Below are 26,832 nucleotides of genomic sequence, written 5' to 3' on the forward strand. Positions count from 1 at the left end.
TATTTAAGATGCACCAAACCTGTGAAATCAAGCCAGGGCTTGATTCATCCAGAAGGCTAATGAGGCGCATACCATTCCCCAACTAGCCATGGTCTCTGCCTCACCTTACCACTTCCTTCCAGATGCAGGCTAGTCAGTGTTGTGGATTCTTTAAGTAGAGTTGAGTAGATAGCCACACTGAGGTCTTTGATTGGGTTCCCAGTCTCTTCCCTTGAGAGCCACCAACTAGAATTGGTGGGAAAATAGTAATTTTTGTTTGGCTGTTGGGTTGTGTGTAAATTTGTCTTTTTGTTATAGTTGGAAAATTTTTCACCAGAGCTACTAGCAGCAATAGGAGATGAATAATTTAGATGCTTGAGAAGACAAGAAAGCAGGCAACACATCAGAGACTGGTTTTATTATTATTATTGTATTTTATTATTGATTTATAGTGTGATAGCATTCAGGAACCCTAGTCAGAGATCAGGATACCTCTGCACTGGGCATTGTACAGATGCAGACTAGAAAGAAGCTCTGTGCCCCTAAAAAGCTTATAGATTGGCTAGGTTGGTAGAGGTTAGAAGGGACGGAGAAGGGCAGTGAGCTGCTAAACCAAGGCTCCAGGTTAATCCAGCCTCAGTTCAAGCACGGTGAACTTATCTCTGTGTCGCTTTACACATGTCATCTACTACTTATTACATCTATTTGGCGACGGAAGCCTTTGGAAGGAGACTACTTCACACACACTGCATAGCTATGGTGCATCCTTAGCAGGCTGCTGGATCCTTGTAAAATCTGCTAACTAGTTTTCACATGCAGATGCTTTTGAGTGGACCCCAACATTTTTTGTTTACTTCTTGTCATCATTATTGTTCTTGTGGTGTGAAAAATGTTTCTTTGGAGCCTGGGTTTTGACTGCACCTTGACTGAGAAATTTGGATTGTGGCAAAAATTGACTACATTACCCTTAAGCCAATCTAACACAATTGGGCTCAGATTCACTTTTACCAATTTTACCCTAAGTTTGCAAATTTTGGCAAACATTTTGTGCAATTGACACTAGTGTGAGGTTCTCTGTGACCTGGATTTCATTACGGAAGTTTGCACACTTCAGCTCTGAAAGCACCAGCTCTCATTCCTGTCTAGCCCATTTATCTCAACAAAATCTTCCCATAATCTCCTGCTGAGCCCTTTGAGAAGCACTGAGCAAATGCTTATGGAATAAGGTTTGTAAAGGTAAAACATCAAGAAGGAGAAGTACACAAAGAGAATTAATCCTGAAGACTTGCTAGTTACCTGCTCAGTACTCATTAAAGTAGGCATGTGAGAATTAGGTGCCAAAAGATATAAAGCCTTTGACACTTTGCGATTTATACACTGAGAAGTTTCTTCCCCTCCCCATCTTTTCCCAGTTATTCCATTTCTTCAACTCCCTTCAGTCTCACTGCCCTGCAGCAGTACTTTCTGGGAGAGGCTAAATCTAAAGCAACAGCCTATTCTCTCATGAGTGCATGTCAGTGCCTGTTCTTTAATTCTACAACATCTGGTGCAAACATGAAGCAGGATGACTCAAAAGTTTGCCTTCATGCTTTGTTTTCTTTTCCCTCATTTAACAACCACAATATCAGTATGTGGATACAGAGCAAACTTCATCTTCCTAGTCAACTGGCCAGGAGACCCACTTTCTAATGAAGCTCTAAAATGAATCAATAATGAAATATTAGAGCGTGATTGGAAGAGGAAATGAGATTGTGGTCTGATAATGAATAGATAGGTAGTGAACTATGATTGCTGTTACTGATGGGTGTATTACATCTACATGTCACAGGCAGGGCATGTGCCTGGAGCAGGAGTCAGGAGGCAAGAGCTGATGGTTAGAAAGGGAAGGTCAGGAGCAAGCAGAGCTGGACAAAAATAAAGGGGGACACAGGAACAATCGCAGCTGCAACCATAAGCACTGAGCAGCTAGTAACCTGCTGCTGAGCTAAAAGCAGGTCAGCTGGCTTCCTTCAGCCAATCAGGCAGTCCAACTGTAATCCAGCTGAGCTCATTAAGCAGCCTGGAGCACAGGTTGGTTAGTCCTCAAGCTCAGCTTGAGAAGCTCACTCTTGACATTTGAGCTGAGCACACAGTGTCTGTCCTGGAATGTCCATTATGGTATTAGCCCATTCTCCCTCCCCATCCTTCCAGCCTGCTTTTCCCTTTCTGGTTGTTTTGTGCTGTAGACTGTAGAACGTTTGGAGACACAGCCTATCATTGTGTTTGCACAGCACCTACCATACTGGGACCTTTCCCTGGCTGAGACCTATAGGTGCTACCACAACGTAACTGTTGAATGATGAATTTAAACTGGGGGGAGGGAGAGCCAGAGCCGTACATCGTTTTGTCAAGACATTAATTATAATGGTTGTTTAGTTTCCTGGGTTATGGCTGAATGGGCACATTGTCTGATTTTTCCAAAGAGTTGTACTTGTTTGAGTTGACAAGAAAAACAGTTCACACCAGTACTGAAAATACCAGGGGGGTTTTCTTCACCTTCGTATGCCTGTTTGTTCAGATGCCCTCATGTAAAGGGGCGACCATTTAGAAATAAACATTCACCAGATGTTAGCCTCTAAAGGTATCTGAATTGCTGCGTTTAGTTTCTACTCCAAGTATAGAGGAATAAACACTTAACAAGGATCAATTCTAGGGTTAGCTGAACTGCACTGGCCAGGACTTGACTGTGTGTCGGGGGGGGGGGGGGGGGAAGAGTAATGCAGGGCATTGGCTGTATGCCACCTTTATTTCTCCCCTTTCTGGTCTTGTAGCTGGGTAGTGGCTTTTCTAACAACAGTATGGCTATGTCTATACTGCAGGCTTGTTGCGCAAGAACTCTTTTGTGCAAGAGTTCTTGTGCAAAAGGTCTTCCACAAAAGCGTGTCCACACTGCCATGTCCTCTTGCGCAAGAGATGTGCTTTTGCACATGAGCATCCATGGCAGTGTGGATGCTCTCTTGCACAAGAAAGCTCTGATGGCCATTTTAGCCATAGGGGTTTCTTGCACAAAAAAATCATGTTGCCTGTCTACACTGCCTTCTTGTGGAAGAGCTCTTGCACAAGAGGGCTTATTCCTTGTAGGGAGAGGAATAACTCTTCCGGAAGAAGCCCTGTTTTACAACGCTGTACTGTAAATTTACTTGCGCAAGAACACGCGTGCAGTCTAGACACCTGGCAAGTTTTTGTGCAAGAACAGCTCTTCTTGCAGAAAAAGCCTGCAGTGTAGATGTAGCTTATTTATATCAGTCCCACTGAAGTTATTTTAACAGCCAGGGATAGCTGTAGTGAAGCAGTGTGTTAACTTTGCCCCCAGCATGCCTCTCACACTAGAACCTGCTGAGGTGAGTGGCAGAGGCTAGCTATGTATTGCCATGGCCTTAGTTATGGACAAAGACCTTATTGCATTAGATGTTGTATAAATATAACTGCCACTGGGTGGATTTGAAGCTGGGATCTATGGAGCTTAGTGTAGGAGCCTCTACAGCTTGAGATATAAAGCCAGCTGGGTCTCAGCTTAGACTGTAGAGTTTCCTTGTTCTTATATCTTGCTGTAAGTAGTCTAAGTGCCACTATATGTGACAGTGACCCACATTAGGGGTGTGGGTTAAACACAGGACAAAAATGTAGTCTCTGCCCTAAAAAGCTAACAATCTAAGTATAAGACCAGATGGATACAGACAGACAGACTGGTGAGTAAAAGGAAACAAAGAGATCACATTGGTCAGAACATTTAGGCGATGGGCTAAGCCAATGATTCCCAACCTTTTTCCCATGGAGGAACCCCTAATATAATTTTTCATATCCCGAAGAACCCCTACCTATGAAAACATTTGCTTGGCCAGAAAAAGTTGACAACGGGGAGTGCAATTCAATGACTGCTAAATTATTGTCAAGAAAATTTATTTGTAAAGAGCTGTTTTTTATATATATATATATATATATATATATATATATATATATATATAAATGTCAGCTTACATTGTAAGAAAAAAATTATTTATTTATTCCACAATTTCTCACGGAACCCCTGACAATGGTCTATGGAACCCCAGGGTTCTGCGGAACCCTGATTGGGAAACACTGGGCTAAGCACATCAGCAGCCTAAATGTTGTTGAGTTATTTGAGTTTTCAGAGGCAGGAATGTGACATTTCTACCGTGAATGAAAGCTGATAGATAAGGTGGAAGGGCCACAAAAGGCTTTGGAAATGAAGACAAGAGACTTATCCTGGATAAAGGACAGCATGTACTAAGGAAGGTCAGAGAGAAGGTTGCTGTAGTAATCAAATAAGGGGTTGAGAGTTTTAGCATTGTGCCTGGTAAGAGAGGGCATATTTTAGAGATGTTATGCAGAAAGAATATGCAAATCTTAGACAAAGCCCAGATGTGAGGACCTTGGAAGGAGGTCAAAGTCGAAGATGATGTCCTGGTTATGGGCATGAGCAACTGCAGCATGTGGATGTTTCCCATTGCACTGAGAGAGCAGGGCATGAGGTGGGGGAGATATTAGTAGCTCTGTTTTAGGTATGTTGAGTTTGAGCTGACAGCAGTTTGTCCCCAAGGAGATATCAGAGAAACAAGCTGAGATTTTAGCTGGGACAGAAGAAGACAGGTTTGAAGTGTAGAGGCAGATCTGTAATCAGCCTCATGGAGATGGTAGTTGTTTCCATCTGTGAATGAGATTACCCAGACATAAATGTCGGCGGGAGAAGAGAAAGGAACAAGGGCTAAGTCCTGTGAAACCACTACAGAAAATTGGACTGACACTTTTATTGCCCTTATCACATGGGCAGCACATGACTCCTGCAGTGGGGGAGGATATGTGTGCACCCAGATCATAATCTTGCATCGAGGCCTTCCCCTGCTCAGCCTCTTCCCCCCAAACCTGATCCTTGTTCCACCCCTGTCTACTTGGCTCCTTCCCTGAGTCTCCCTTGCCTGCTGTTCTCACTTCTTAGCCCCCTTCCTTGGCCTTACTGCTGACTGGCCACTCATTGCTTGTGCGTGCTTCTTTACCCTCTACCAAGAAGCTCCCATGTGGGCAGAGCTGGGATGGGAAGGGAGGAAGAGGATAAGTGGAAGTGGGGCCTTGGGGTGGAGTACAGGCAGGGCTGCAGCTGGGTTATCCACCTGAAATTTCAGTGGTGGTTCATGCCAAAGGCAGCGGGCTGGCTCTTTGGGGAGGCTTAACTTCCCCTGGCCTCTTGCACCTACCTTATCAGACTGCTTAAGCCTGATTTCACTGCCACAAGCCTTCTCACAGCCCCCATGAGAATGGAAATTGTTTTGTGTGCAGATAGGTAAACCAAGGCAGATTGAGATTAAACTGCTTTCCCCAAGGTCCCTCTTAATGTGATGGTGTCAGGCCCTACCGTCAGTTAGGGGATTTGAAGAGCTGCTTTTCTGTGACATGTAAAATAAACAAAATCAGCTCTTTGCCTGTTGCAGATTTGCAAAGGTCAAACCTGTATATGACTCTCTTATGATCCATAAAATAGAAAGGCTGCTATTAGACCTCTGATCTAGCGCCACAAATCATATTGCCAGTTTATTTGCCACCCTCCACCCAAATGAGTCACGTGGGAAGTCAAAGGGGATGAGTCAGGATTAAACCAGGTGCTGATATTTATCTATTCATGGTATCTTTTTTTTAATGTACAAATGCAAACCAAAGGAGGAACTGCCTGAGTAATACTGGCAAAAGAACTAGCTTTGAGCATATTTGAAAAGCCATTGCGAAGATGTGTTGTAGGCAACATTGCCAAGGACAAGTTTTCTATGAGAACTTGCTGCCGTATGCTACACCCAGCTCAGATGTAGATCTTGGGTAGGATGTTCTCATAAACAATGGGTTGTGGGGTATGTCCTCTCGCAAGTGAATTGCTTAATTAGTCTCATGATGAAACACAGTGTTCACACAGGCTTGGAACATCCCAGTGTGCAAAAAATAAAGGACCAATGTGCATACATGAAACTGCATATTGTTCTGTGACAAGCATATTGTCCTGCAATCCCCAGTCAAAATGGCATATGTTGGGGGCTTTGGCCTCTTTTCTGAATTAGTGAGACCAGGTGGATAAAGCATTATCTTTTATTGGACCAACTTCTATTCTTGAGTGACAAGCTTTCAAGCAACACAGAGCTCTTCTTCCAAACCTACATCTTTAGGGGTCTTTTAAGGCAGGCACAGTGGTCCTCTTTTTCCAAAAGAGCGAAGCAGCTTTTCCTGGCTTATTGGGCTAACAAATGGCCTTGATGTTTTTCTCAATTCTGCTCCATATTTTGCAGCGGCATCTGAACAATATGCTTATACATGTACTCAATCAGTCCCTGCGGCACTAAATGGGGGAAAACAGAGCTTTGTAGTAGTACTGCAGCAGTGAGGTGCTACAATATTTTAACAAGGGGCTTCCACACAAATATTCCTCCTTTGTCTGGGCTATACCTCCTGGCCAGATGTGTTCCCAGCGTAGAGTGGGCCTGGGCAATGCATTCATTGGTTTTCCTATTTCAACAAAGCTGCTGTCTCAGAACTATAACTGAAGAGAGACACAAAGCAGCACACAAGAAATAAACTTTACTAGAAATATTTCTACTTTGCCCTTCAGTAATTGTGTGTGTGTGTGTGTGTGTGTCTGTGTCTGTGTGTGTGTGTGTGTGTACATGTGTGTGCATAATAGAACACAGTGCTGCACTTGTGTGTAAGTCAGAAGGGCAAAGACTTCAGGAGATGCTTGGAGGAATTTTCTTCTAGGAAAAAGGTTTGAAATTACCCGATCGTTGGTCCACTCTGACCTATATAAAGGCACCTAGTTGTGCTCCAGTAGTATTTTTAAGATCCCTTTGAATTAAGGTGACCACTTTTCAAAAACTTTCGGTATTTGCGGTCTCTGGTGGGGACATGGGGAGTGGGGAGTGTGGGGATTTAAAGACACAGTGACTTTTTTGCTCAACAACTTTGGTCCCCCCCCCCCTTTTTTTTTGCTCAACCAATTTTTCCTGCTATGTTCAGTATTTTTTGTGAAAATATCTGGCAACCCTACTGATTAGGCCAGAGGCAGGAAGTGGTAAGAGAGCTGCCCAGGGAGCCTGGGCCACTGTGGGGAGCCCTGGACCTCCACCCGCCTTGGATGGCACACTACAGGGCACAACCAGTCAGACTGGGATTTGGTATCTCCATTTCAAGACTGTGCCACACACCAATTAGGAATGAGTGGTCATGCTACCTGTAACTCTTCTCTAGTACAGGTGATTTAGCAGTCTCAGACAGGGCAAACTCCAGTATACTCAGTGTCATTCCTCCCAGCCCTCTTTTGGTAAGGAACATAAGTGCATTTGATATATTCTTTCTTCTGTTTGCCACAGAAGGAACTATTTTGACTCTGTTCCCTTGCTCGTTCCAGCATGTGCATCCCTGCAGACCTGAATGCCTTCTCTGCACAGAAGACTGGAGTATGGATCTGGGAGGGAATTTCTGCCCACCAAGTTGAAATACCTGTATTGTTCGTACTGAGTGCGGTAAGCCATTGCTAATGCCTGCAGAAGCCATGCTATGCTAAATTTAGCGGTCTGACTGTGAAGTAAATATTTGCAACAGGACAAACTTCTTCAGCTTTCACCAGTTCAAAGATAAGGGTGAGAGTACTCAGCGGGCTGCCCATATTTACTTATATTATTCTTTGCCTGTAGTGGTCCCATAGGCCTCTGGAGACAATCCAGGGCCATGTTTATTTTTACTTGTAATTTTTTATGATTTATAGAAGTGTAAGGAAATCATAATGTTTAAACAGAAATGTTCTGGCTTTGGACATATCTGCTTTTGACTCTGTTCCTTGTCATAAGACAGGGCTACTTTGGTAAGGCTGCAGGGGAAAGAAAGGGTGAAAAATGTTCCTGTCACGTATGCTGTTTAAAACATGAAAGGCCTAGTTCTTCTCTCACTTAGGTTTTATATTGGGGTAAGTCCTGTGGAGCTTGTTCTGAGTATCTCTGGTATGAGAGGAGAATCACACTGGTTACTGTCCTGTGACAGGGCAGCTGTATGGCTCAGGAGATTGAGAAGAGGGGGAGGAATCTTTCATTTTTAGATTACTGCTTTGAATTCAGCTCTAGTCATTAGTGACTAAAAGCCATTGCTTCTCTTGGCTTTTTAGTAGTCCATGTGAAATAAGTCTCTTGGACTTGTTCCAATTCCTAATTCCCAAAGCCAGGGGGCTACTTCACAAATGGCACTGGTCTACCTCCTTGGTGGCAGTCTTAGAGAGGCTGAGGATTGGTCCTAGAGATTGCACTGTCCTCTCACTCTCTATAGATGGTCTCCATCACCGCAGAGTAGGTAGCCATGTATTACCTCTGATGAATGATAACATTATGCATTGGCAGAATGTGCATACAATCAAAAATCGTGGAGCAGATTCCTCGGTTACCTACTTAAACCATGAACATGTTATTTTGTTCAACCCTCTTTTTTCAGATGGTGTAAATAGTAAGGCTTTTTTAAGTGTTGCTTTTTAAATCTTCCTCATTATTTGATTCTTTGGGTTAAATTTCCCACTATGCGGGTCAGTTGGTGTGCCTGAAAAAATGCTTTCTTTTTGCATGTGCAGATCCTTGAAATTACATGCCTAACCACACATTTGTGTGCAAAGCTACCCAAAGTTCAGGCACCAATGAAGTGTTATATGGTTGCACTGATTTTTCTACAAGTACGTGCAGTGTGCCTACCTTTGAAAATGTGTCCCTGGTATGTCTCATTGGATATCCTTACCTACCATTTCAGAAGTTGTGTTGGCAAAGGCTTGGTTGGTGGCTTATTGGTGTCAACCTACTGAGAAAGGGACATGGAGAAGAGGACTTCGGTTACTGATGCATATTTGTGTTTATGGAGTTGAGGTTAGGGAGAGAACAGCTACAGGAAAAGCTGCCAAAAAGAGGGATTCTAAATTTTGAGCAAGAAATTTCCCCAGACTTATTCTTAACTTTGTAAAATGAAATTCTGCAGTGATTCTAAAAGAAAGGTTGGGTTTTTTGTCATGTTATACATCATTCTCTTTATGAGTAGCCTGAAGGAGAGAAAACAGCAGGAATCCCTTTCTAGCTTTCTCAGGTTACCTAAATATCATGATACATAATAAGGAAATTATCTTGTATTAAATATAAAAGGGATTTTTAGGAGTTGGAATTTGGGACAATTATAATATAATAATTTTATTGCCTCCCTCTGAGTAAAAATTCCATACTTATTGCTTCCTGGGTGGAGGTTTTTGTGTATTATTATAATTCCGTATTTCTATTACTGTAACACCAAAAGACCCCCCCCCCCAGTCATAAACAGAGATCATTGTGCTAGTGCTGTGCAAACAAATAGGGAGACATATGCTCTGCCTTGAAAGGTTTAGATTATACATGCCTCTCAGATTCTGTTTTTAACCTATCTTTGTTGTGCACCATGGATAAATTCACCCGCGAACTGAAGGTTAGTATAAGGACTATGAATCATTTGACTCCCACTTTAGCCCTCAAAACAAAGTTCTGGAAGAATTAAAATAGTCCATAGTCCATGGATTGACTCTGCACAAGGGTGAATTTCACCCCTTCAGATTAAGCACTTGATTAATTTTCCGTAAATGCTTCTGTCCCTTTGACTTAAGTGGGAATTAAACATGTTTAAAGCTCTGGAACAGGTTACCTAGAGAGGCTGTGGAATTCCCATCATTGGAGGCTTTTAAGAACACATTAGACAAATACCTGTCTGGGATGATCTACATATACAGCACAGGTGAAGTAGACTGGATGACCTCTCAAGGTCTTTTCCAGCTCTATGTGTCCATGATTCTAGCTGTTTATAGTTTTCTCAATATTGGTTTAAAACCGTAAGCTTAACCATATACTACAGTAACAGCATTTCATGTTTTTCATTTCCCTCACCTTTCTTAACAAAAGAAACAATCTAAACCAGGTGTGGGCAAAAGGGCCTCCACGGGCCGGATCCAGTCCGCCAAGTGGGTAGATCCAGTCCATGGAGGCCCTGACGCTTCCCCGCCCCCAGGCCAGTTAGGGCCTGGAGGCGGAGAGAGCACGTGAAATTTCTTCTGCCCTGCCAGGAGCACGCAGCGCTTGGAAGTGCCAGGCGCTCCTGGCATGGCAGGAGGAGGCTTCACATGCTCTCCTACCCCCAGGCCAATCAGGGTCTGGGGCTGGGCGGAGCGTGCGAAGTTTCCTCCATTCTATCCCCTCCTTGTGAGCAGCGCGCGGTGCTTAAAAACCCCACGTGCTCCTGGCAGGGTGGCAGGAGGCTTTGCATGCTCCCCGCCTGCAGGTTCTGATTGGTTTGGGGGCGGGGGAGCATGGGAAGTCTCCTCCGAGCCAGGGGTGCAAAGGCGCTCCCCTGCCCCCAAACTAATCATGGTCTGGAGGTGGGGAACCCGGAAGTATCCTCCCCGCCCCGTCTGTTCAAGGCTCCGCCCCTTCCGGTGTGGCCCAGGGCCACTTCAGAAATTTTTGAAGTGGCTCCTAGGAAAGAATTATTGCCCACCCCTGATCTAAACCTATTGTGCTTGCATGTTTTGTACATCCTGTGTCTGTAGTGACTGGACTTGCGGAGTTTAAAGAGTAAGTGATATTGTGGAGCTTACACACTCTGGCCCTGCTCCTGCAATAAGCCTTCTCAGACAGAAGGATGATCCCACATGGTGCTCATTGCAGGAATGAAACCTCTGACTACATCATCAGAGGTTGGAGACACTTTGAACTGCCTTTCTGTATCAAAAGCATTATCTACCTCAGAGCACAAAAAGTTCATCACAGAAACTATTCCTGTATTAAAACTTTCTGCAGAGAAACCTTTCTCCAGATATATGTATCATAAACCTTAAGTTAGAAAAGTCAGGACATTCAGAATAAAAACTCCCATGGCAATCCTTCACATACATACAAAAGGTCTTTCAGTGCACAATCAATAAGGGTACATTTACATGGCAGAGTTAAAGGTGAATTAAGCTACACAATTTGAGCAACATCAACTGCGTAGCTGAAGTCGAAATAGCTTAATCCATCTTTTGGCGCTGTCTACACAGCAGGAAGTCGAAGGAAGAATGTTCTTCCTTTGACTTCCCTTACTCCTCCTGAAATGAGGGTTACAGGAGTTGGAATAAAGAGTTCTCCAGCTTGACATTATTTCAAAATAAAGGACAGTTGTGTAGACATGCACTATGTTATTTCGGAATAATGTTATTCCAAAATAACTTTGCTGTGTAGACGTACCCTAAGGCTGTGTCTAGATTGGCATGATTTTTTGGAAATGCTTTTAATGGAAAAGTTTTCCGTTAAAAGCATTTTTGGAACAGAGCATCTAGATGGGCACAGACGCTTTTCCGCAAAAGCACTTTATTCAGAAAAGGGTCCGTGCCAATCTAGACGCGCTTTTCCGCGATCGGGGCTTTTTTGCGGAAAACAAATCTGAGCTGTCTACACTGGCCCTTTTGCACAAAAGCTTTGCGCAAAAGGGACTTTTGCCCGAATGGGAGCAGAATAGTATTTCCGCAAAAAGCACTGATTTTTTACAGTAGGAAGTCACTGCTTTTGCAGAAATTCAAGCGGCCAGTGTAGACAGCTGGCAATTTTTTCCGGAAAAGCGGCCTAAGGGAATAAGCAGATCAGTTACTGGGGTTAAGTAGCTGAGGAGTAGCTGTGTTAGTCCGTATCTGCAAAAATGAGGAGTCCTGTGACACCTTAAAGACTAACATTTATTTGGGCATAAGCTTTCATGGGCAAAATCCCACTTTGAGAGATGTTTGGGAATGTTTATTTAAGGCCCCAATTATTATTTGCTGTTACATTATTTACTGGGTGCTCTTGGTGTGCTTGGTGCCTAGAAAGCAAGACCCAGACTCTGTGCTCAATAGCTTGCATTGTAACAGACAACAATGTAAAAACACAACTCACCAATGTCCATTTCAAAGCAGTATTTTTTTTCTTTTAAATGATTCTAAACCTGGGATAGAACTTTTACATTGCACCTTTACCTTAGAATCATGGAACACTAGAACTGGAAGGGACCCCAAGAGGTCATCGAGTCCAGTCCCCTGCCCTAACAGCAAGACCAAGCACAGTCTAGACCCGTGGTCCCCAACACGGTGCCCGCGGGCATTTCAATGCGCCCGCCAGGTGCTTGGGGCTGGCCTGGCCCCGGGCACATGGCGCACGGGCGCTTGCGGGGGGAGCGCGCTTGGCGGGGAGAGCGCCGGGCGCTCGGCACTCGGCGGGAGGGGGAGGAGCGCCGGCTCCGGGCGCGCGGCACTCGGCGGGGGGGGGGGAGAGCGCCGGCTCCGGGCGCGCGGCACTCGGCGGGGGGGGGGAGCGCCGGCTCCAGGCGCGCAGCACTCGGCTGGAGGGGGGGAGCGCTGGCTCCGGGCGCGCGGCACTCGGCTGGAGGGGGGGGGGAGCGCCGGCTCCGGGCGCGCAGCACTCGGCGGGAGGGGGGGGGGAGCGCCGGCTCCGGGCGCTCGGCACTCGGCGGGAGGGAGGGAGGGAGGGGGGGGGCGGGGAGCGCCGGCCCTGGGCGCGCTGCCCTTGGAGGGGGCCCTGCCCCCGGGCGCGCAGCTATGGGGGGCCCCGCCCCCGGGTGCGCGGCTAGGTGGGGCCCCGCCCCCGGGCGCATGGATGGGGGGGGGCGCCCCCAGTCCCCGCCCCCTGGCGCCCGGCAGGCAAACGGCCACGCCCCCTGGCGCCCGACAACCTAAAAAGGTTGGGGACCACTGGTCTAGACCATCCCTGATAGACGTCTGTCTAACCTGCTCTAAATATCCCGAGTGATGGAGATTCCACAACCTCTCTAGGCAACTTATTCCAGTGTTTAACCACCCTGATAGATAGGAAGGTGGTTCCTAATGTCCAACCTAAACCTCCCTTGCTGCAGTTTAAGCTCATTGCTTCTTGTCCTATCCTCAGAGGCCAACGAGAACAATTTTTCTCTCCTCCTTGTGACACCCTTTTAGGTGCCTGAAAACCGCTCTCATGTCCCCTCTCAGCCTTCTCCTTTCCCAATTAAACAAGCCCAATTCATTTAGTCTTCCTTCATAGGTTATATTTTTGAGGCCTTTAATCATTTTTGTTGCTCTTCTCTTCTCCAATTTCTCCACATCTTTCTTGAAATGTGGTGCCCAGAACTGGACACAATATTCCAGTTGAGGCCTAAGCAGCGCAGAATAGTGCGGAAGAATTACTTCTCATGTCTTGCTCACAACACTCTTGTCAATGCATCCCAGAATCATATCTGCTTTTTTTGCAACAGCATCACAATATTGACTCCTATTTAACTTGTGATCTACTATGACCCCTAGATCCCTTTCTGCAGTACTCCTTCCTAAACAGTCACTTCCCATTCTGAAACAAAAAACAGGACTATGCAGCACTTTAAAGACTAACAATGTGTGAAACTGATTGTTCCTTCCTAAGTGAAGTACTTTGCATTTGTCCTTATTAAACTTCATCCTATTTACCTCAGACCATTTCTTTAGTTTGTCCAGATCATTCTGAATTATGACCCTATTCTCCAAAGCAGTTGAAAACCCTCCCAGCTTGGTAACATCTGCAAACTTAATAAGCGTACTCCCTATGCCAATATCTAAATAATTGATGAAGATGTTAAACAGAACTGGTCCCAAAACAGACCCTGTGGAACCCCTCTTGGTATGCCTTTCCAGGAGGATTGTGAACTACTAATAACCACTCTCTCAGAACGGTTATCCAACCAGTTAAGCACCCACCTTATAGTAGCATGCTTTTAGTTGTATTTGCCTAGTTTATTGATAAGAAGATCATGCGAGACCGTATCAAATGTCTTACTAAAGTGTAGGTATACCACGTTCACCGCTTCTCCCTTATCCACAAGACTCGTTATCCTATCAAAGAAGGATATCAGATTGGTTTGATATGATTTATTCTTTACAAAGCCATGCTGGCTGTTCCTATCACCTTATTATCTTCCAGATGTTTGCAGATGAATTCCTTAATAACTTGCTCCATTATCTTTCCTGGCACAGAAGTTAAACTGACTGGTCTGTAGTTTCCTGAGTTGTTCTTATTTACCTTTTTATAAATGGGCACTATATTTGCCCCTTTCCAGTCTTCTGGAATCTCTCCTGTCTTCCATGATTTTTCAAAAATGATAGCTAAAGGCTTTACTAGTAGTTTTGCACTACTCAAATCGCGTAGCTTATTTCAAGGTAATATTGAAATTGCTTATTTTGAAATTTGGTGCTGTTTACACAAGGATGCTGGAATAGTGAACCCATTATTTCAAAATATATTTCAAAATATTGGGTACATTTTAAATATGCAAAATAGCTCACAAAGGCTGTCTAGAAGTAGCTTTATTGCAAGTCTCACAATAGGTGATGATGAACTTAAAGTCCTAGCTTAGGGAGGCAAGAAATTATGTGAGAATCACAGCTTTCCTTTTTGAAAGAGTCGCAACTTAAAGGCTCAATAAACAAAAGGCAAAAAAGAAGAACCCATTTTAAACATTTCATGTCTTTAAACTAATTTCCTGCCACAGGGATGGGGGCATGACTCATGATTTTTTGAAATTAAGAGTAAGTAATTCTGGAGAGAAGGCTAAAAGTTTTAGACGTTCCTAAGTTATATTTTTAACAGTTCCTAAATGCATACCTCACTTCTGAAAATGGAACTTAATCTTCTTAGTCACATAGGCACATCTGAAAATATTACCCGATGCTGAAATTAGTCACAATGAAAAGATTGTCTATTTTTCTTGTTTGTATTTTGTTTTCCCTAAAATATTTGATTTTCAGTGAGGATCAGTTATCCAGGCAGGGATGACTAAAACAGACATAGTTTATGTGACTAATTCAGCCACAGTGAGTTGGCCTTTCAGTTAGATTTTTTTAATCTGAGATTTTTAACCCTTTGCTGTAACCACAACTCTACAAAATTCTGAGTAGTGTAAAATCCATACTGAAGATTAATGGTGCATCCATTTTTTTTTTACTCATTTTTTGAAATACAGGCAGTCCCCGAGTTACGCGGATCCAACTTATGTCGGATCCGCAGTTACGAACGGGATCCTTCCTCTCCCTGGTCTCCAGCAGACCAGGGAGAGGAAGCAAAGCGGCGGAACTCGCGGGCAGCGGACAGGGCTGTCTGCTGCCCACGTGCTCCGCGGCTTGGCTCTGCTTTGCTCTGCTTTGCCCCCCCCCCGTCCCCCTGGTCTGCAGACCAAGGGGACGGGGGGGGGGGGACGACAAAGCAGAGCAAAGCAGAGCCAAGCCGCGGAGCGCGCGGTCAGCTGGCCGCTGCTCCGCGGCTTGGCTCTGCTTTGCCCCCCCCCCCGTCCCCCTGGTCTGCAGACCAGGGGGACGGGGGGGGGGGGGCAAAGCAGAGCCAAGCCGCGGAGCACGCGGGCAGCGGACAGCCCAGATGCGTCTGGGCTGTCTGCTGCCCGCGTGTTCCGCCGCTTTGCTCCCCGTCCCCCTGGTCTGCAGACCAGGGGGACGGGGAGCAAAGCAGAGCAAAGCCACGGAGCCCGAGGGCAGCAGGACAGCCACGGCGCGTCTAGGCTGTCCCGCTGCCCCCGTGCTCCGCGGCTTTGCTCCGGACACCTGTGGTACAGCAGCTGGGGCGCTGCCAGTTGGTCCCGTAGCGCCGCTCTGGGCGCTACTGGACCAACCGGGCAGCACCCCAGCTGCTCTGCCCCAGGCGTCCTGATTCAGCCACTGCTGGTCAGTTTCAGCAGCGGCTGAATCAGGACGCCTGGGGCAGAGCAGCTTGGGTGCTGCTGTGTTGGTCCAGTAGCGCCGAGGAGCGGCGGCGCTACTTGACCAACCCAGCAGCACCTCAGCTGCTCTGCCCCAGGCGTCCCCAAGTCAGCCGCTACTGAAACTGACCAGTGGCTGACTACAGGAAGCCTCTGCCCCGGGCTTCCTGGAATCAGCCGCTGATCAGTTTCAGCAGCGGCTGAATCTGGACGCCAGTTCCAACTCAGGGTATGTCTACACTACCCTCCTAGTTCGAACTAGGAGGGTAATGTATGCATACCGCACTTGCTAATGAAGCCCGGGATTTGAATTTCCCGGGCTTCATTAGCATAAGCGGGGAGCCGCCATTTTTAAATCCCCGCTGCTTCGAACCCCGTGTAGCGCGGCTACACGGGGCTCGAACTAGGTAGTTCGGACTAGGGTGCCTATTCCGAACTACCGGTACACCTCGTTTCACGAGGAGTACCGGTAGTTCGGAATAGGACCCTAGTCCGAACTACCTAGTTCGAGCCCCGTGTAGCCGCGCTACACGGGGTTCGAAGCAGCGGGGATTTAAAAATGGCGGCTCCCCGCTTATGCTAATGAAGCCCGGGAAATTCAAATCCCGGGCTTCATTAGCAAGTGCGGTATGCATACATTACCCCGCTAGTTCGAACTAGCGGGGTAGTGTAGACATACCCCCACATACAGATTCAACTTAAGAACAAACCTACAGTCCCTATCTTGTACATAACCCGGGGACTGCCTGTAGTAGCAGAAAAACATAACCGCAAGGAAAGTTTTTGCATAAATGTTTAGTCAAGTGTTATGTATTCTTCTACATGTGATTCTGGGTACATGTGTGGAAATTATGTCAGCAGCAGTGTTCACCTTTCAAGAATTTAGTGCCAATGGTAATTATCCATTTGAAAAAGAAAATCTATGGTTATCCTGATTGAACTGGAAGAAAACAGTGTACATTTTGGATAGTTTGTACTGAAAAATGCAGGATGCATTTAAACAGAACCTGGCATATGTGGAAGTAAAATAAATATATTGAATTATAAGGTGTATTTAAGGTTAAAAAAAAAAGCTAGTAAAAGGAAAGAAAGAAAACCATGCAGTCATAAATGCTAATAGCTCAAAGTAGCAGATGCTACAGAAGTGATTGGTGAGAGTGACTTACTGTATGGGGCAGTCACTCTAATCCAGGGGTGTCCAAACTTTTTTCAAAGAGGGCCAGATTTGATGAAGTGAACATGCGTGAGGGCCGACCATTTTGCCTGACATTCTTTGAACCATTAAAATTAAATGCAAATTAACTATTTTATGCAAAGTTTATTGCAAACGGCATACTTTTCATTTCGTCACATGGATGACAAATCTAAACAGGTGTTAAATCACTCTGCCTTTCATATCTGAAGGCCAGATGAAAAAAAAATCCAGGAAGCTGAAATATATGTCAGGAACATTGTAAAGTACATTACATATTATTGGTAATAAAGGTTGTCTGTCAACTTTTAAGTTAAAAAAATATGAACAGGAACATAACACCAAGTATATATGTTGTGTCCAAATATATTTGTAACTGATTTAGACCAACTGACATTAACTGAGATTTTACAATGTGTTCATCTCAATACATATGGATTCGTTGGGGGCCATAAAAGATAGATATTGCCAAATTACCTGTGGGGCCGTATTAAACCAGAACACGGGCCGCAATTGGCCCGCGGTCCGGACTTTGGACATGCCTGCTCTAATCCATCCCCCATGCCAGTATATTATTATAGGGCTAGGTTCTGCTTCATCCACACACAAGTACATGGTGAAGGGTGTGGAAAAGGGGAAGGAACTTCCCCCTTGCTAGGGCTGCAGAAGGGCTGGGAAGAATTGCTGCTTATGTTCAGGGAAGCACAGGGACTGCTCCCTGAAAAAAGAACAGCATCCCAAAGAGGGTAGGAAGGCACAAGCAGTAGGCAGAGCCATAGCTTTGCCCTTTGCAGGCATGCTGGCCATCTTCATGGAGGGGGCATGCTGCTACATTTAGAGAGGTTTAGCAGGGTACACGCTCTCCCTGTGTACTGAGGGGTTCTGGAAAGGAAAATGTCTCAGTGTGAGGGGTGCTCTACGTTGCTCTCAACATGGGCCTTACCTACATGACACAATCGAGCCTGTAGCATCTTGTCCATTTCGGTTTTAAATGACTCTAGCATGGGGCTTCTACTGTTTCTCCTCGGGCTGGAGTCTCACAGACCAGATCCCACTTGGCTGTCACGTGTGTCATAGCCCCATTGAAGCCAGGCAAAAACAGCTTCCAGAGTCAGCCTTAGCCAGTGGAAAATGTACACTTTTACCTGATGGCTACATGGAAATGCCACTTACATGGAAATGAAACTCATGTCTTTATCACAGATTGGTGAATGCCCAGCTCTTTTGATTTGAAAGAATCTAGGGTTAAAAATTCTTTCCGGCAAGAAGTAGCTGTAGTTAATTTGGCACAGCTGATGGCTTTTGCAAAGAAGTGCCAAAGACTGGGGAAAATGGTATTACCCCTCTGCTTCCGAGTGGGTGGAAATGGGACAGCCGGGCATCCACCCAGGCTTCACCTGTCCCATGAATAAATGAAAGAGACTTTTCCTCTCCAGCATCTGTCACTGCCTTTCACAAGCATAGCACTGATGGAACAAAAGGCTCTCTCACACCATGTGTAGGTGACAAGCAGAGAGTCTGTTCCCAGCCGAGCCCAGAGCGACTGCTCAGTGAGCAGATAATGACATACCTAGACATGTCCAAACACCAGGGACTTGTAGAACAGAACCACTAGCTACTGTGAAAATGTATATGGTGTGCAAGGCTGACAGGCTGTGCAGGATTTTTGACAGAGTCTTGCTTTGAGCCGTTGTATTGATACCTGAATGGATGAGAAATGAGTGTGGGAGGAGAAGCTGATCAGACACTTTATTTGGCTAGAGATATTAGTCCATCTTAATGGGAGATGATGAGCTAACTTTTTTTAATTTATTGGAGTGTTGGCATCATCCAATTTATTGGTAAGAAAAAAATTATTTTACAGTGCATGGAATTTTTCCATAGTCAGCACTTTGACAATGAGACTAGTGCCCAAATATGGATTTAGGAGCCTAAGTTTAGGCTCCTGCTTTGAATACTGAGTCCTAAAAGTACAGTAGCCATGAACAAAAATTAAGTTCCCCAAAAAAGGTTTAGGAAAACTTACCTGCATCAGTTTTCAATATTATTGTGGTGAGGGGATTTGTTACGCTATGACGTGAAAGCAAGCACTGTTGGGCATCTGACAGGCAGAGGGTGGGCCAGTCCCAAATATCCACAAAGTTGCAGTGGAAGTTTTGGTCCCTTGCTTTTGGACAGCCTCCAATTTCATAGTGTATGAATGAAGAACTGTAAAGCAGATGACAGAAGGGAAGGGATTGGTTTTGGGATTGGGAAGGGGGGCGGGCAGAGGGTGGAATCGCATGTTTCCCTAGTGATGGGAGGCGATTGCAATTTAATTAGTTAGCAGTCTTTTCCGTACACAGGCGTACAAGGTATTTTTAAAAAAATGACTTTTGCATGGAAGTCTTCACCAGTTTGTTTTAATGGATTTATTCAGTTTGCGTACTAGTACTGTTTGTGTGTTTAAAACTGTCTTACTTCCATCTTTCCAGAGAGTGTAATAAAATCCTTTACAATTATTATTGGTGCTGAGCACAATTCTTGATTAAATCGTGGCAGATAGCACTGCCCTTAGTGAACCTTCCACCTCTCCCATTTCAGTACAACATTAAATCACTAAAACCACAAGAAATAACTCAAATTACTTAAGTAAGAAGGTACTTTCCATTTTAGTTTACCCCAGGCAATTTAAGTAGGCCCCCTTGAAACAATGACAAGAAGAGTTATAGAAGCTTAGGAGCACCAGACACCAATTACAATTTCAGAACTAAATGCCATAATTAACAAGACTAATACTTTTAATCTAAAGCAACTCAAATATGTGGCTGGATAAAGAAAAAAGGTAAAGGTAAACTCTGTAATTATAATAAATCAATGGATTGGGGAAATGTGTACCTTTAAGGGATCTTCTTTCATTCTGCAATTAACTTTTAAGTGTTTCACTCAACTGCCCCCCACACACCACATTCACTGCTTCTCTCTCATACCCCACACCATCACTGTGACAGACTCTAGTTTTGTGTGTGTGTGTGTGTGTGCTGAGTGGGGAGTAAGGCTATGTGAATAACTGGATACAGGAAGTCTTCAATTTTTCAATGTTTGACTTATGACAAATGACACTTATGATGTTTCTAAATTAACATCCTGATTCAAGTTACATTGGTTTTAACTTTATGATGCTCAGTCTCACAATGGAGCAGATCGTGATTCCAAGTTAGGATGTTTTAATTTATGACTCAGTTTTCAGGTATCAGTTGTGTCATGAGTCTGCGGCCTTCCTGTATTTGATTTAAGTGAAGGTCTGAAATAAAAGTAAAAAGTTTTGGATCAGCCTAAAACTGAAATGGTTCCAAGTCTTTGGCAGACTGAAATGTTGAAAAGAGTTTACTTCTTGGGTCAGTGAAAACAGTTTGGCTGACCTTGAAAGTAAATATTTTGTTTTGATTTTGCGGGTTTTTTAAATGTATTCTTTAAATAAAATGGAGGGAAATTCTGAAGCAAAGTCTCTTTCCAAAATGAAATATCAAACTGACTTGGCTCAGCATTTCTGAATTTTGTTCATTTTATCTTTTTTCTGGCTGAAACAATTTTCCATAACTGACCCAAACTCATCAATTGTTTTGGTTGAATAAAAATTGCATTTTCTGCTCACCCCGGAAATGGTGTCCCCAGAAGTTTCATCCAGCTGTTGTTAAGAATGGTAGAGGTGCCACGGTAGAGGTTATCACACCTAGGTTTTCACACACAAGTTCTCACCATTGGCAATTTTTACTCTTGACTGTAATGGGAACAGAATTAGACCAGTGCTAAGTGCTTGTGGGAAATCTCACCCCAGATTTCTCTAGTATAGAGGTTCTCAAACTGGAGGGTCAAGCCCCTCCGGAGGATATGGAATGTATTCTGGGGAGACATGAGAAGCTCTGGGAGGGGAGACGCACATTGTGCACAATGAATAACTAGGAAAGCTGATTCCTCCACACATATCAGCTCCTCAGATGGTGCTGTAGATTTATCAGATTTCTATAAAGTTTGCTTAACATTGCATAAAGCCGTTTCCTTCTGTACATTTAATCAGTTTGGTACAATGCAGTCTGCATAGTTAATTGTAAGTATTGACCACAATTGCAGTTTTGCTTTTGCTTTTGTTACAATGGACCACTAGATCAATGCCTTATTGTTTTTAACATTCAGTAAGAGTTGCAATTTGATTTTTTTATCAGTATATGTACTTGTATGGTGGGGCGCATAAACTACTACAGATGCAAAAAGTGGGCACTATCAAAAAGTGCAAGAACAATGGCTGTAGTATATGTGGACCTTCAAAGAGGCACCATTTCTCTCAGATATATAAAGAGCATATATTTGTATTCTTTGCTTTACGTCAGAATGGAGTGAATAAAACATGCACTTTTACTTTTGCTTGAATATATTTAAATAACTACCTAATTCATTTATTCTTTGGTGAGAGCCCTGTTTATATAAGCCATATTTTTGCCACCTGCAATAGCCTTCCAGAATATGTGGTGATGGGATGATAAATCGTCTTGAATTCCCAGATGCTCTTGGTAACAAAGATAAGTGAGAAAAATCTTTGTTGTTGTTTTTTAAAAAAGAGACACAGCACTATCCTTTTTTAATTTGCCAGAATCAGACAAGTATGAAAAGGAAAAGAGAAGGGACTGTTAAAAGTGGAGCTTTATGAGTATAAAATGAATGTGTCAAGGTTAAAGTAGTCCACTAATCCCAGGGTTGGAAAGAAAAGCTGCAGTTAATAACATCTGCCCATGCAGTTTTATTCGCTAGCATGCACTTCACTGACGGAAGAAGAGCAGTCTGGAGACCAATTACAAATCACTCGTCTGATTTGTTTAATCCCTTTATTTCCATTTTTGATCAAAATAACGATCTTTTCCCTCGCCTGAGAATAAAAATACTGAACTTGTGTAACAACATATTGTGTTTGCATGCTGACCTGTTTTATACACATAGCATCCTATAAGATTAAAAAGCCTTCTCACTCTTTGTATCTTGTGGAATACACACATGTGAGTCAGGCTTTTCAAATTCTCAGTACTCAATGCTGTAGACCAGGGCTACTCAACATGCGGCCCAAGGGCTGCCAGCGGCCCATTTGTTTGTGGCCCGTGGTGCAGATTTGATTTACATGGGGCTCAACATGTGGCCTGCGGGTGAGATCCTTTGAACATGGCCTCCACTGGGAACATGTTCCACAATGGTGAGGCATCTCTCAGGTGGGGTGAGCATTGAAAGATGCAAGGGGATAGGTTGGCTGGAATAGACAGGTACAGGGTGTCAGCATTTCTTGCCCCCCGGGGAGGAGGTGCCGGGAGCTCCAGGGCATTGTGGGAAGTGCTGGCTGCTTAGCCTTGTGGGTAGAACCTGAGTGGTTCTGACTGGCTCTCACTGGCCACGTTTGGGCCTGGCACTGTGGCTTAAGGCTTAATCTTTGTATTCATGCCTGTCAGTGTGAAAGAAGCTATTTGCATATATGTGCATATATATGCAGCCACACTTGAGTTGCGTCCCTCGGCTTGTGCTGTGAGTATTGTGGTCCCCGGGGTTTCCAAAGTTGAGTATCCCTGCTGTAGACCAACTTTTTGTGTAAGCTCAGTCACTTGTTTTGGAGGGTTTGTGCAAGAACAGATATCTTTAGAAAATCTGGCGATCAGAGCCAGATTTAGAGCCCTCAGTACAAAGGGCAGTTCCCAGTGAATTCAGTGTCATTGAATTCAACGGGATGTGCATGCATGTAGCTGAAGGCAGTACTGAGCCCACAATATATGTTTAATAATTCAGAGGAAATGGTTTCTAAATCTCTTAAGCCAAATTCCATGCATGGCAACTGACAGACAACTTTAGTTGTGGGCAATGGGAGTTCTCTGTGGGTAGCTGAGGGCAGAATCGGACCCTTTAAGTGTTACAAATCAGGTCCTGCTTAGGTGAAGATGAGGCATCAAGGTTCCTCAGGTAAAGAAATATCAGAAAGGAAAGTGTTCATTGTTACAGGTTCTAACTTAGAAAATAGAGTCAGCTGTGAGATGATGGACAAACCAGTAATATAGTGCTTGAGGATTCAGCAGAGACTGAATCAGAACTATTGTTTGAAGGCTTTGGACAGCAATGCCCAAACAAACTGTTTTAACCCAAAGGCAATAGTTTACTGCTACGTCCCTCCAAAGCAGTCAATATTTGTCAATCCATCTGTTGGATGGATTTAGTTTTGAGTCTGCCTATGGTTTGTTTGAAGCAGTTTATACTGGGAACCTCTGTGAGAGGTAAGCAATGCTGAGAGTCACAGCAGCAGTGGACTACTGGGATGAACTATTTATTGCCTTTTTGTACAGAGACTGCTGACCATTTGTTTTGGTTTTGAGGGCATCATATATGCTTCTTTTCCTGACATAATCTCAAGCACTCAAAAAATCAAAAAGAATAATAAATATGTATCAATGGGTACTGGAAAATATTTTCTTCACAAGTACTTGCTGGCATTGCAATGCAATATTGTTTCCTTTTTTTAATATTGAGGCACACAGAAAAAAGGGGACAATATCTTTATTAGCAAACTTCAATTATGTCCAATGCAGCTGCACTTAATTTTAAGCTAAGCCACGTGATAATACAGCATTTCTTCACATAGGCTGATTTTCTTTTTTGTAAATGACTCTGTAAGGAGTCTGTTTTCATTGGTTGAAACATTAGTGTTTTGTCTCTTTATGTTTTGGATTATTCAGAATCATCATTGACTGAGATGTTTATTTATAAAATTAATGCCATGTGCTTAACTACATTCAGCATATGTTTGCAACTGTAAGAAGCTGGTATCTCTTTAAGAAACTTTCTTACCCTTGGAGGCAAGCCTGGGAGATCCTGTATGGGAATTTTCAAGGACTTGAACACCCGTATTGTGGGAAGTAGCCTGACAGATCATTTGACTGTTTCTTCACAGACTTAGAATATATACTTTCTCTCCAGTCAGGATGGAAATGGAAAACCTTCTTGAACTTTGTGACTTACATCCCTACTAGTGGTAGGATATATTAAGAGTAGCCATTTTCTGAGACATCAAGGCATGAACAGACATTGGAATATACTGGTACTGTCCTGATTTGAAGGGACTTTTTTGGTGTACTGGTCTTTTCTAGTAGTGCTGCAGTGTGTGTTTCATGAAGCGTCACTGATTTCCTCATGCACCATCTGCTTCTCAGCTGATTGGGAAGGGGACGAAAGACACCTCCACTCTTGGCAACAGCAGGGAGGTACAAAGAGGAAAGCTGAAGCAGCAGTGCATTCTCAGCTCAGCAGGAAGGATGTCTTTAGGCCTGTGGCCAGCATAGAGGTGGGGTGGGGGAAGAAAAACAGGAAGGGAAGTATGAGAGAATTGCTGGGAACTGGGGCACTGGAACAATTTTTATAGTAAGGGTGCTGAGCCATTGAACCAATCTGTGTATAATGGACACCACAGCAGTGGACACCCAACCCTCCCATGCCCACCTGTACTTCCAGCACCTATACTGGGGAGGAATTGGGTTAGAGAAGGGAATGGGAGACGTGAAAGAATAGTAGGTAGAGTCTTGAGGACCACACAACAGGATGGGGCATTAACCCAAAAGATATAATAAGGAGAGAAGAGATGGAAAAAGAGGAAACAAAAAACCAGGAACAGCAGGATGGTGACAAACGTCACAGATGGAAGGAATGGAACAACAAGTAAAAACTGACCTGGTGTTGGCAGGTGGAAAGAAAGCAATAGCTGGGAAAAGCAATACAGAGTAAGATGGGAGAGGAAGCAGTCAGATAAACACACTAAATAGCAGGTGAAAGGGGAAGGGAGTAGTACACAGGGATGAGAGAAAATAGCAACCTACGTTTAGAAAACATGGATACTCTATCCCATATCAAGGTCACAGGTCAGATCTGGGGAAATTATTTCCCCAAGGGCATGTTCATCATTACTTAATAATCTAGTAGGAGTCTGAATCTAACCTTTCTTACTTTTCTCACTCCTCACACTGTACATGAAGTATCTCCTTGGAGTTTGCTGTCAGTATCCTTTGGACATGGATAGCAGTCTACAAGAGATGCACGGGGAGTATGTGCCACAGATATTAAGCCACATGATCTGTGCTGACAAGGATGCATCTAGGTCAGCTGCTTAAGTAGGGTCTTTACCACTTGGCATCATGAAATGTGCTGGGATGGATGCAGCCCTGAGGGGGCCTTTACTAGTTGTAACTTCCTTTCTGGCAAGCAACAGTGCCCGGCATTGTGGTGTCCACAAAGTTTCCATGTACAGCCGTGATATGAGTGGTAACTCTCATATGTTTGCAGTTCTTAAGCTGTCAGGGTGAGTGTAGAGGTTAAGTATTGTCTGGGGGGCACAATTTAGAATAATGCTTCATTGTTGCAAAGGTGCTTCATCTGAGGTGCGGAAAGCTCCCATGTGGTTTCTTTTTCTCTCCTACTCCATACAGCTACTAATTATGAACAATACGGATCTGCCAAACTGTGATGTAACTCTTCGGTGGTTATAGGAGCTGAGCAGCTAGGCAGTACCGTGATAAATGTATTAAAAATGCTGTCTGTCCGCACTGTGTGGTATCCTTGCAATTAATGGATTTTATCCTCACAACACCTTTGTGAAGCAGGAAAGCATTAGCATCCATTTTACAGAAAGGAACCTGAAGCACATGATAGATTAAGTATCAGAGGGGTAGCCGTGTTAGTCTGAATCTGCAAAAGCGGCGAGGAGTCCTGTGGCACCTTATAGACTAACTGAAGTGTAGGAGCATAAGCTTTCGTGGGCAAAGACCCACATGCATCTGACGAAGTGGGTCTTTGCCCACGAAAGCTTATGCTCCTAAACTTCAGTTAGTCTACAAGGTGCCACCGGACTCCTCGCCGCTTATGATAGATTAAGTGACTTGCCTGTGGTCAGACTCCCTGTGAGAGAGAAAAGAATTCAGGTCTCTTGAATCCGAATCCAAATCCAAATCCAAATCCAAATCCAAATCCAGTGTCCGACGCTGAAGTTACAACAGGGATGAATTTGGCTCTGGGACTTTATGCCTTTCCTCTTTATATTTCTTCTTTATCCTCCAGCTTCTTTCTCTGCCTTCCTCTGCTCCCCAGGGTTTAGTTCTCTTGCACAGTTGTATTTGCTTGACTTGATACACTGCTACACATTTTTTCAGAGAAGCACCCTGCGTAAGACAGCTGTGATACAAATTGCCCAAGTGAACCAACTCTAATAGCTTTAAGCAATATGTAACAGTCCTGAGCCACTCTTTCTTACAAGGTTTGTTGTGGTTACTGGAGTGGTAAACCGTACCAGGCACGACCGTTCCCTCTGCACTCAGATTGGCCAGCAGACTTTGTGCTGGGCTAATCACTGCGGTCAGTTATGGGTCTTACAGTGTCCTCTCACAGAGGAAACACCACAATGGACTATCACATTAAGGCCTTTCTGTGTGATAATACAGTGTGCCATTCTGGACAAGGCACTAGAGCAGTTTTGTTGTTCATTACCAGCTCCCCTGAGAACTGTCTTTTCCCCCCTTCTTGCTTCTGGTGATCGTTTTAAAAATCATTAAGTACAATAAAAATTTGTTTTATTTCTTAACAGTCTCAACAATGAGGCATTTTGGATGACATTTCCAGTATGCACACAGGCATCTCGCACTCCTTCCCTTTCACACAGGTCTCACACTCATCCCGCCTCTTATAAACAGTACATACCAGGCCTGTACACAGGAGTGTATGTGCGAAGGGTGCAAAAGCACCCCCATGCCTCCGCAAGTAAGCATTCTCCAGCTGGCCAGGGGAAGGTAGGAGCGGCATGCTGC

At 44.3% G+C, this 26,832-nt stretch overlaps 1 long non-coding RNA gene across 1 annotated transcript in view; it reads left to right on the plus strand.

Annotated features, from left to right (window-relative positions):
- Window positions 1-4,098: 4,098 nt before the first annotated feature.
- LOC142829403 (uncharacterized) overlaps window positions 4,099-26,832 on the plus strand; it is a 56,281-nt gene continuing 33,547 nt past the window's right edge. Inside the window, exons 1-2 of the long non-coding RNA XR_012903799.1 lie at window positions 4,099-4,275; window positions 7,421-7,535. This is a non-coding gene — a long non-coding RNA (uncharacterized LOC142829403). The remainder of the gene's footprint in view (window positions 4,276-7,420; window positions 7,536-26,832) is intronic.

Source organism: Pelodiscus sinensis, chromosome 5 (genome assembly GCF_049634645.1).
Source record: "Pelodiscus sinensis isolate JC-2024 chromosome 5, ASM4963464v1, whole genome shotgun sequence".
Lineage (NCBI taxonomy): Eukaryota > Metazoa > Chordata > Testudines > Trionychidae > Pelodiscus > Pelodiscus sinensis.